Genomic DNA, 11,438 nt, shown 5'->3' on the forward strand with positions numbered 1-11,438 from the left:
GGTTCCTGCATGGTTACAGAACTGCAGTAAAGTGGAACAATTATCAGCTTCTGTGATTGGAAGATGTCTGGAACCATCTAATCAGACTGTCCTACATAAATGAGGAAAGTTGAGGTTCCTTTATTATTCTTTTGTTCCATTCTTTGTTTCTATGGGGAATTTGCCAGTGCACTATCACTGTCTTCCTTTTAAACAAACAAAACTAAAAAAAAAAGTGTAATGGCTGTTGAAAACAGCAATTCCAGCCCTCGTTAGCACTGTGAAGACCCCAACGTTTGTTGCTCAATTTTCTCCTTATTTTTCTACAGTAAATGACAGTGGATCAGCATATTTGATTTGGGAGAAATGAAGTAACAGCTGCCCAAATTGAGCTTGAGCACTCCTGATTTTGAGGTGTTCAGACCTGGAAGGCAGGGGCTAGATTCTCTTTATGAATATTAGATGCATCTGGAAAGGAAAAGTCAATTTCTATTTTCATGGCTCAGAAGTGGAAATCCTCCTGTCCTGTATCTGAAGCTGTCCAGGTCCAGTAGAGCCTCCCCTTCCTTCCTTACCATTTTACCGTCTGATGGGATCCACATACCTCCCTTGCCCAGCTTCAGATAGAGAGGGGCCCTGTCCAGTTAGTCCACCCAGTTCCATCTTTGGGGGCTGCCACGCGAGGTCACACCAGCATCCCTAAGCCTATCTGGAGAAGTCTTCTGAGGGTGCTACCTGGGCCAAAGCCTTCTACTCCTTGGTCACACCTCTTCCCTATTCACAGGTGGCACCCCCTTCTAGCAGCCAGCCCCCCAGCCACAGCAAGCTGCTGCGCATGGAGTCTCACAGCTTCCCCCCTCCCTTTCCAGTTGATAGCAGCCAAGAGAATGCTGGGAAATGTTCCTTCTCTGCTCCAAGGCAGGGAGCAGGTCAAGGAACTACAGCTCCCAGGGCCCTATGGGGTCTCAGCTCCCCTACTGAATCCAGGCTGCTCTGAGGCTCCCTTTCTGCAGAGGGGAGGAAGTCACTGTTACAGGTCCCTTCAGAGCTTGGGCCTAGTACTATGGCACCATGTCAAATCCAGTACTGCTCCCAACTCTATCCAGCTCTGCTGCTGGCAGGATCCCTTTTCATTCTTTTTGTTTCCTGTCTCCCCTCCAAGGAGAAGCTCTGCATTGTTCCTGTGGGGGGAATTGAACCTAGGCTGTCTGGGTGAAAGCCAAGAATCCTAACCACTAGACCACATGGGACTTCCATAACACGTTTACATGTTCATATTCAATAACACAATTAAACGTAGCCATTCAAAGTAGCCATTTAAAAGAAGCCATTCAAAAAACTTCAAAAACAGACTTCAAAGAGAAATTGCAGAGTTACAACTGATCTGCAAACTTAACACCATTAATTTGAGCTCGAAGAGGGACTGGGGGTGACTGGCTCACTACAAAAGCAATTTTCCCTCTCTTGGTATTGACACCTCCCTGTCAATTACTTGGAGAGAACCACATCCACCCTGACTGAATTAGCCTTCAACACTGGTTCTCCCCTTGAATGGTAACTCCCGTTACATCATGTTCCAATATATATTTATGCCTCTATCTGCAATTTTCACTCCATGCATCTGAAGAAGAGGGCTTTTTACCCCCGAATGCTTGTGTCCAAATAAATCTGTTAGTTCTTAAGGTGTCACCGGACTCCTCGTTGTTTTTGTGAAATAAAAGCAAAATGCACTCTAAGCTGATCTTAACCCTTTCAATGCCCTTACAAACTTAGATGCTTCTCACCACAGGCAGGCTGGTGGCTTTTCAGCCAGGCTCTCCCCTTTCGTCAGCGCTTCAGTTGCTTGGTGTGGGGGTGTCTGTAGATGTAGGTGGACGAGAGAGACAAAGCATGGCAAATGTCTCTGCTTTTATCATGTCCTTTCTTCCCTCTTGGCTTTGCTCCCCCTTCAGAGTCAGGTGAGCATCACTGCGTCTCTCCAAGCAAGTCTGAGCAATTCCCCTGGGGTGTCCTCTTGCTGGTAAGTGATTGCACTGTAGCTCCCTTGCTGAACAATGGCTGTTGATGGGTTGTTTGACACCCTGTCCGGGTGTTGGTTACTTTCCTTGCTGTTGTCACTGGGGAGCTAATATTTGGCTGACTCCCCCACCTTACAGCATAGTGATAACCACACTGCACAATTCTCATAACTTCATATGCATGAATGGTAAACGTCTATGGGTAGAGAAATGACTTTCAGCAGATCATATCCTTTCCCCTGATACCTTACAAGGCATGCTCTGTATATAAGATCACGATTATATGAAAATGAGGAATATGGGGGTTACAGCACACTCCCCCAAAGGTACAGAATGTCACACTGAGATTCTATTTTCATTTGTTATGTAACAGCATTAAAGAGATCCAGTGACTGACCAATGGCATTTTCAAGTGCTAAAATAGCAAGCGCTGTTGGTCTCTCATTGGCCATCAGCGACTGAAGATACGGTTTAATGAGCCAGAGCTTCAAGGCGAGGGTGGCTCTGTCCACTGCCTTCCGTTGCGCTGCTGGGCACCAAGTCCCTGGCGGTCAATATGTGAAGCTGGGAGAAGAGCGTGGGGTGGCAAGCGGTGGTAGAACTTTTGCCACCAGGGTCTAGCTGTCTAACTTCCTCTTCGTACTGCTGGGCCCCCGTTGCCTTCAGGTAACACAGGAACTAAGGCAGGAATAGGGTGAGGAAGCAAGTGAAGCCGAGCAAGGAAGGCAAAAGTTAATCTTATCTTCATGGGCAGCTTGCAATGACGTCCTTTTTCTGTGCCACAGCTGACAACAACATCCCAGACAGAAAAGTAACAGGCCAAAAAGAAACCTAGCAGCTGCTGAAACAGTTCAGTTGGCAGCGTGCTAGAATAACAGGCTCTTCAATCCTCCTTTATGCACGGGCGGGATGTTTTCTGAGAGTGCAGCAGTTCCTTTAACTGCCACGAGTCCCTCATTTCAGGCTATGCAGCAGGAAAAGACAGCATGAGCTTCTTCACCGAGTTGACCCACCTGACCTTTCATTCTTCTCTTGCTCTTTGTCAGCAAGGAGAAGAAAAAGAAGCTCTCCCTCAAGCTGGAGTCACACGGGCGAGGTAAGGACGACTTCCTGGGTCCTGGCTCCAGTCCTCTGCCCTGCCAGCTGACCTATCGAGGGGCTACCACCACATTCTCTAGATTTGTCCATCAGTCTGTGCCAGAGTGAGCCACAACCCAGTAGGTGGAGTTTCTGTAGTGTAGTGGTTATCACATTTGTCGAACACGCAAAAGGTCTCTGGTTCAAAACCAGGCAGAAACATGCTGACTTCCTTTTCCCAGATCCCCTTGTTATTCAGAAAGGGCATTCCTCCTATTGGCCTGTCCCTGGGATAACTCGAACCCCTGCATGACAGAGGATACTGACAGCAGTGGAGAAAGCACCTTGGTGTCAGGCTGGAGAACCTAGAGTAGTTAGGCCAGTCACCATTTGGAGGCTTGTGGCTTGGCCACCTCTGCTGTTGGAGGTTGGCCTATAGAGGCTCCCACTTCCTGCTGGGCTCCTTTGCGTGACTGGCCAAAGGAGGAAGTGAGGCAGAAATGGGGCAATAGAGGAAAGTTGAGCTGAGGAAGGCAGGGAAGAAGCTGTGCGGCTAAGTGGGGTTAGTAGAGCACCACCCTTCATTCTGTAAAGCCTGGGGAGGTGTGGTTGGCTGCTGGGAGGTAGAATCCTGTGCCTGCCTCTTGGCTTCCCAGGAGTGGCTACTTGCAGCCCAGGAGAAGAAGGGAGGTTCTGAGTGAAAGGAAAACAAGCAAAGCTTAGTCCAAGTGGAGAATGGCGGCTCCTTTATGGCCAACCTGGGGGCATGACTGATGGTTTTAGAGGTGGAGGCTGGGCTGGCTGTGAGCAACTGGGATCCAGGAAGCCCCAGCCTGCCCCTCCAGGGGCCGAGTCTTCTTCTCTCCTGCCATGGGGAGCCCGACCTTAAGCCTGCCCAGCATGTGCAGCAGCTCGAGCATTAAGCCTTCCTGTGTGCATAACTGAACTACCCCCTAGTGTAATAAGGTGTAAAGTTTAGATTGTGAATTTATCTTTAATTTCCATGGTAATTTACTTTGATCTTTTATTCCTACCACTTATAATCCTTAAAACTCCATCTTTCTGTAGTTAATAAATCTGTTTATGCTCTACTTAAACTGGTGTATTTTGCTTGAAGTTCTTGGGAAATCTCAGCTCCATTACAAGGCTGGTTCATGTACTATTCACAGTGAGGGAGGGGTGGACCCTGTGTAATAAAGTCACACTGATCAGGCTTCTGATTAAGGCAAGATGGTATGATCCAGGGGTGCAAGGCTGCAGAGGGGGCGACTTTCTATCATTAGTGTTATGAGTGGCTGCAGAAGCATTCATGTAATTCAGTTGGCTGTGTCCCTACCTACGGATGTCTGTGTAAGTGCAATATCTGCCAGAGATTCACAGCTTGTCTCAGCATCACATGTGTGAGAGGGAGCCCAGGTGGTGGGACAAAGGGCTCAGGGGTCCCACTGTTCAGTTGCATCCCATAGATCCCATCACAGACTTTCAACAACCACAGCGGGTGCTCACTGAGACAGAGAGAGAGATGCCAAAATAGTGATCTCCAGTGCCAGCAGACATCAAACTATCAGAAATTCTGTGAACAGAGAAGACCCTGCTAATGGAAAATGCCTTTGAAAAAGGCCCTTCTGTCCACAGCTGTGGTCGTACAGTGCTCAGTGCTCTGCGTTGTGGCCTCAAGAGTCATGGATGCAAGTTGAGTTACGATGACCTTTTCCTTGTCTCCACATTTCTTAGGTGCCTCTTCCAACACTTGTCAGAAAAAATGACCGGTTTCTTTTGGAAGCATTTGCACTGCAAGGCAGAGGCAGTCTTCTCTGATCCTTCAAAAGATTGACCAAAAAGTGGTAGGAGTGGACAGATTTGGCCACGCGCCACTGGGTGTTCCATCTCTAACCTCTACTTTACCTGGCAAGTGCCTCTGGGACTTTTCTCCCAGCTGCTCCATTTTTCATCAGTGACAATCAAAAGGAAGATGACATGACATCTGTGTGTCGACATCCCCAGCGAATCACAAGGACGTGTGCAGGCTTCTGTTTTGCAGCAATTGCAGTCAAAGCAACCACCATGCCAAAGCCAGTCACAGCAGCCTTTTCATCAACTCCAGGCTTGTGATTTGATTCTTTCCAATGTTTCTCTCCAAAGAAGCCTTTTCCTTAGCAAGCAATGACTTGGATACCAAGGGAGGTCTCTTCTGTTTCCTAGAAAGACACAGGAAAATGTGAGCAGAGGAGACAAAACCCGTAGAACAAGGTACTACTGGGAGTTGAACCCAGGATCTCCTGTTTACTAGACAGGTGCTTTAGCCACCCAAGCCATGGTGCCTGCCTTGCGAAAATGCTTGCAACTGTTCCCTTTGATGGTCCAGGACAACACCTGCAAATTCCAAACTACAGACATTCCCCATTTCCCTCAAGACTTGCACGGAAGAACTGGCAGGCCAAGCCAGGATCTTCTGGTTACTAGGAAGACACTTCAGCCAGCTCTTCCCAAAGATCACTATCTAAAGACCCTTAAACAGCCTCTGTAGATGTTCACTGACAAAGAGATGCCAAAATAGAGTTCTCCACTGCCTGCAGCCATCACACTACCAGGAGTTCTGCGCACAGAGAGGCCCCTGCTGGTGGAAAAGGCTTTGGTAGAAACTCTTCTGACACCAGCCTGTGCTCATATACTGTTTAGCACTTTGTTTTGTGACTTCAGCATCCACAGATGCCAGTTGAGTTGGGGGACATTTTTCCTGTCTCCACATTTGTCTAATGGCTCCTTTCAACACTTGCCACCAAAAAGACTTGTTTCTTTTGCAAGCAATGTGCAGCTAGGCAAAGGCAGTCTTCTCCATTTCCTCAGAAGATCACCAAGCTGTGGGGAGAGAAGACACATTCAGCCAAGCTGGATGCTGAATCTCCTCTTTGTTCAGCAGGTGTCTGTGAAGGACATAAATCTCCACCATGTAGAGGGCAAGAATAGCAGTTTATTACACACAGAACTGGCAGAGTGTCACCTTGCTTATTAGGCTCAGAGACACTGTTAATAGATAACAATAGAATATATAGATTTTCCATGGGTGGGGGAAAGAGACGGGGTAGGGAGTTCCAAACTCTGGGATAGGTTTTGCAGCAAGACATGATAAGCACAGTAGCCAAAGGTTAACAGGTTACATAACGTCTCCACCCATGGTCTCAAGTTAGCAAGTTAACATTTCATGAATACTTTGATAAAATGTTATTAGTATAAAATATCTATGCTGAATTCTGATTTGAGGTCCATAGGAAAGGAGCAACTCCTTTAATTGTCCTCCAGGTACATTCCTATGGTTTAAAGCAAAGAAACAGTGAAAGTATATGGCAATAAAGATTGTTTTCTGTGTGTCTTAAGGCAAGATATTGGTCCCTGGGAAGGGAGGTGGAAGGATGCCATATCTTATATTGACATCTGCCAACTTTTCATAAACTCAAGGTTGGATCTCTGGGAAGAACGTCTCCCTGCAGAAGAGACTTACACAATAGGAACAGGGATTCTTTGTTCAATCTGCAACTCTGAATAAGATACAATTCTTTAGTTCTTAGCTCCAACACCTGGCAATTTGCTGACCAAGCCTATCTTAGCAAGCAAGGCTTTCTGTTTACCCAGCTTTCTTTTAGCTGGTCACTATCTGCTAGGCTTCTGGTCCCTTGATTATACTCTGGACTTTGGGTCTGGAAAAGAGCTGGCACAATCCATAGACCAGGTTGTTATATAATATGCACATGAATTTTAACCCTTCACATACAGTAATGGCAAAGTTCTTGGTTCAGGCTTGTAGCAGTGATGGAATAAACTGCAGGTTCAAATCAAGTCTCTGGAGTCCATCCACAGCTGGGATGGGTCATTCAGTCCCTTGTAGAGAGCTTCAGTTTGTAGCAAAGTCCCTTCAGAGGTATGAAGCAGGACTGAAGACAAGATGGAGACGAGGCATCAGCCTTTTACAGTCTCTTGCCATGTGGTCTTTGTTTTCTTTGTCCCAAGGACACTCTATCCAGCACGTGGCATAGAAAAACCTTTGAGTTTTGTCCATAGGCAGGTCCCTGCATACCTTGCTGAGCCACAAGGCATATCTACCTTCTCTCAATGGGTTGATTGTAGAGCTGATGGTCCTTAATGGGCCATCAAGCAGGCTAGGCAGAACTGACACCAACTTGTCTGGCTGGGGTGTTCCTCGGAAGCATAGCACAAGTTTGAATACAGACAGCATAGAGCCAATATTCATAAAGTCAACTACAAAAATGATACACATCTAGAGATAGCATAATTATAATCAGCCAATCAGAACCTCTCCATAGACCCCTTTCACAACAACCTTTCTATCATATTGGCTGCAAATATAGAACAGTGGTCACAATGGTGATCTATAAAGTTACAGATTATGTCAATAACATCACAGGAGGTGACACGGCATCAGTGAGACTGATATTGGAATACTGTCTCCAGTTTTGGTGTCCTCATTTGAAAAAGATACTGTGAAATTGGAGCTGGGGCAGCAAAAAGCCAGCAAAATGTTCTGAGGGCTGGAGAAAAATGCCTTCTAGTGAGCTATTGAAAGAGCTCCATCTGTTTAGCTTATCAAAAGAAGATTGAAAGGTGACTTCACTGAAGTGTTGAAGTGCCTTAATGGAGAGAAAAGATTGGGTATTAAAGGGCTCTTGAATGGAGCAGAGAAAGACATAACAAGACCCAATGATTGGAAGGTGAAAAGAAACAAATTCATATTACAACTAAGCCCCAAATAGTCAACAGCGAGGATGATTCACCACAGGAACAAGCTACCAAGGAAAGTGGTGGAATCTCCATCCCCTGAAGTCATTCAATGAAAACTAGATGCTTTTCCCCCAGAAGTAGCTATTGTGTCATGCAGGAGGCCTGTGATATGCAGGGGGTCAGATTAGATGCTGTAATGGTCTCTTCTGGCCAGAAGGTAGACTAATTTTACAGATACTAGTTTTCAGAAAAACTGAGTTTAGCATTGGGTGCAGCGTCTGAAGTTTTACTGTCTAGCCAGCTTACTGCCTAGAACGAACGCTCCTTGAGAGGGGTGACCACAGGGAGTAGCTCAAACTTCCAAAGGGCCTGGCCTGAAAAATTGTTGCTAGCCTTGGTACATGGACGCACACCGCCGAATTAATGTGCTTAGTATGGGACTGTGTCCTCGACTTTATACAATTTCCAGAGCGTTGCACTGTGGGTAACTGTCCCATAGTTCCCGCAGTCTCCCCTGCCCATTGGAATTCTGGGTTGAGATCTCAATGCCTGATGGGGCAAAAATAGTGTCATGAGTGAGTCTGGGTAAATGTCATCACTCAATCCTCCCTCCATGAAAACAACAGCAGACAATCATTTTGCGCCCTTTTCCCTGGATTGCCCGGGCAGACGCCATAGCACAGCAACCATGGAGCCCGTTCAGCCTTTTTTCACTGTCACCGTATGTCTTCTTTATAGTGCTGACAGACGTGGTACTGCAGTGCTACACAGCAGCATCCCCTTGCTTTTTGCAAGTTAGCAAAGATGGTTACCAGCCCTACTGTACCGTCTGCTGCTTTGCAAGTTGACAATGACAGTTACCAGTTATACTGCACCATCTGCTGCTGTCATGGGTGCTCCTGGCTGGCCTCGATGGGGTCGGTCACGGGCTTATGGACAAAAATAGGAATGACTCCCCAGGTCATTCTCTTCTTTAAGTTTTGTCTAATGGAGAGTCAGTTCTGCCTAGATTATCAGGCAAGCCTACTAAAGAACCAGAGGGGCAAGCGGGCGCTCCGGGTCAGAGCCCTAGAGATCCCGCCGAAAGGATGCGCTGCATGCCATTCTAGTGGGTGCCCCTGCAACAACCCTACCCATTGCTTCCTTCCTCCCCTACCCCTCCTGGGCTACCACAGCAGTTATCCTCCCATTTGTGTGATGAAGTAATAAAGAATGCAGGAATTTGAAACAACACTGACTTTATTGCTTCTGCAAGCAGGGATCAAAGGGGGGAGGGGAGCGCAGCCTCCAGCTGCTATGAATGAACCTGGGAGTCATTCCCATCTTTGTCCAGGCACCCCCGGCCGACCTCACCGAGGCCAGTCAGGAGCACTCACGGGACGGCGATGATGGATACCTGTCCTACTGTACCGTCTGCCGTCCGCAAGGGAAGGGAAGGGGATGCTGCTGTGTAGTGCTCCAGCACCACATCTGCCAGCAGCATCCAGTAGACATACAGTGACACTGAAAAAAGGTGAGAGAGGATTTTTTTCCCTTTGCTTTCATGGGGGCAGGAGGCGGGGGAACGACATATACTCTGAACAACCCGCGACAATGTTTTTGACCCTTCAGGCTTTGGGAACTCAGCCAAGAATTCAAATGGTTTCTGGAGAGTGCGGGAACTGTGGGATAGCTACAATCCTCAGTCGCCCCTCCCTCCATGAGCGTCCATTTCCTTCTTTGACTTTCTGGTACGCTTGTCTCAGTTCCTTAAGTTTCAGCACTGCATTGAGTCCCTATTGTGGCCTCTGTCCATCATAGCCTTGGAGATTCTTTCAAATGTTTTGGTATTTTGTCTTTTGGAACGGAGTTCTGATAAAACAGATTCATCTCCCCATACAGAGATCAGCTTCAGTATCTCCCGAACAGTCCATGCTGGAGCTCTTTTTTGATTCTGGGACTGCATAGTCACCTGTGCTGATCAGCGCTCCACGCTGGGCAAACAGGAAATGAAATTCAAAAGTTCACGGGGCTTTTCTTGTCTACCTGGCCAGTGCATCCGAGTTCAGATTGCTGTCCAGAGCAGTCACAATGGTGCACTGTGGGATAGCGCCCAGAGACCAATACCGTCAAATTGCAGCAACACTAACCTTAATCTGACATGGCAACACTGATTTCAGCACTACTCGTCATCAAGGAGAAGTACAGATACCGGTATTAAGAGCCCTTTATATCAATATAAAGGGATTCTTTGTGTGGACGGATGCAGGGTTAATGTCACATAAACTCGTAGTGTTGACCAGGCCAGAGAGAGCAGCAGGTTTCCCCTTTTGTTTCCTGCTTTCATTTCCTTGACTAGTTTCTCCTCTGCACCAACTTGCTGTATTTGTTTGTGAGTCTGACTAGCTCAGTTGGTAAAGTATCAGACTTTTAATCTGAGGGTTCAAGTCCCTGGTCAGGTAATAAACTACTCATTATATCTTAAAAATCTGTCTTTCTGGAGTCTTCTTTGATGTTTTTTCTCTTCAGGATTTTGCCTTTTCTAAGAAGGGCCTTTGTGTGGGGAGGATTGAAGGGGCAACTTCCTGACAGCCCCTCTGTCCTTGCAGGCTGGAGGAATAAAGGCCTCTGGGCATATAGCATGTTCCTCCCCTGGCCGCACACACACAAAATATCCCTATGGAATTACAATCACCTGCTGCCTTCCCCTGTTCTGCTGGATCCCCAAATGAGGATACTCTTCAGCCTAAACCCATGTCCCCTCTTTGCCCAGTGCCCCTCAGTCCCAACCCTCAGTCCCTCCTATGCTCACTGCTCCTCACTCCCAACCAGAGCCTGCTCCTCTTCACCCTTCTCCTCTGTCCCAACCCACAACCCCCTCCTATTCCCAGTGCCCCTCAATCTCAACCCACAGCTCCTTCCTTCCCCCCAGCAGCAGGTGCTTCAGACCCCCTCAGGAAGATTTTCTTGCAAGGTTTCGTGTATGAGTCTTCATGTGGATTTTACAGTATGTTGGGAATATGTTGGATTGCTTGCCAAAATGATTACTTTTGGCTGGTGTTGGATTCCCAGTCTCCTTGTTATTGGGACAGGAGAAATAAAGGGTTGTTGTCCTTGTTGTGTGAATCGAGGGCAGCAGAACTGTGCTTGGCAGACCCAGATGGAGGGACTCACCCTCAATTCAATAGCACTTGCTAGGCAGGGGACATTGGTTCCAAAGCCAAGTGGGCTGGGGTCTGAGTCCTCATGCTAAAATTTATGTGTTAGACCAACTTTAGGACAAGGTGGCTGTGGAGGGGTGAGTGAGTCCCTAGACAACATAGTGAGTACGGTGCCTTCTTATTTTCCCCCTTTTCCACCCAGGATGGCAGATGAACTCTACAGAGGCACCTCTGGGCTTGCACTGACTAAGGACAACAGCTGTGAGTGGGGTGCAGAGAGGAGATGGCTCATGTTAAATGACTTTTGGTTGCTGGACTTACGAACCTTAGGGAGAAGGACACTGCCCAGCTTATTTGTGGGTGGGTCTTTTCCTCATAGTTTAGGTTTATGTGTTGGGGCTGCTGACATGACTTCTGCTAACCCTGGGCTTGCATTGCAATGTAGACGTACCCTGAGAGTGCAGCTATACTGAGATAAAATCCCTGTGGC

The sequence above is a fragment of the Gopherus flavomarginatus genome, unplaced genomic scaffold (assembly GCF_025201925.1).
Source record: "Gopherus flavomarginatus isolate rGopFla2 unplaced genomic scaffold, rGopFla2.mat.asm mat_scaffold_34_arrow_ctg1, whole genome shotgun sequence".
In the NCBI taxonomy this organism is placed as follows: Eukaryota; Metazoa; Chordata; order Testudines; family Testudinidae; genus Gopherus; species Gopherus flavomarginatus.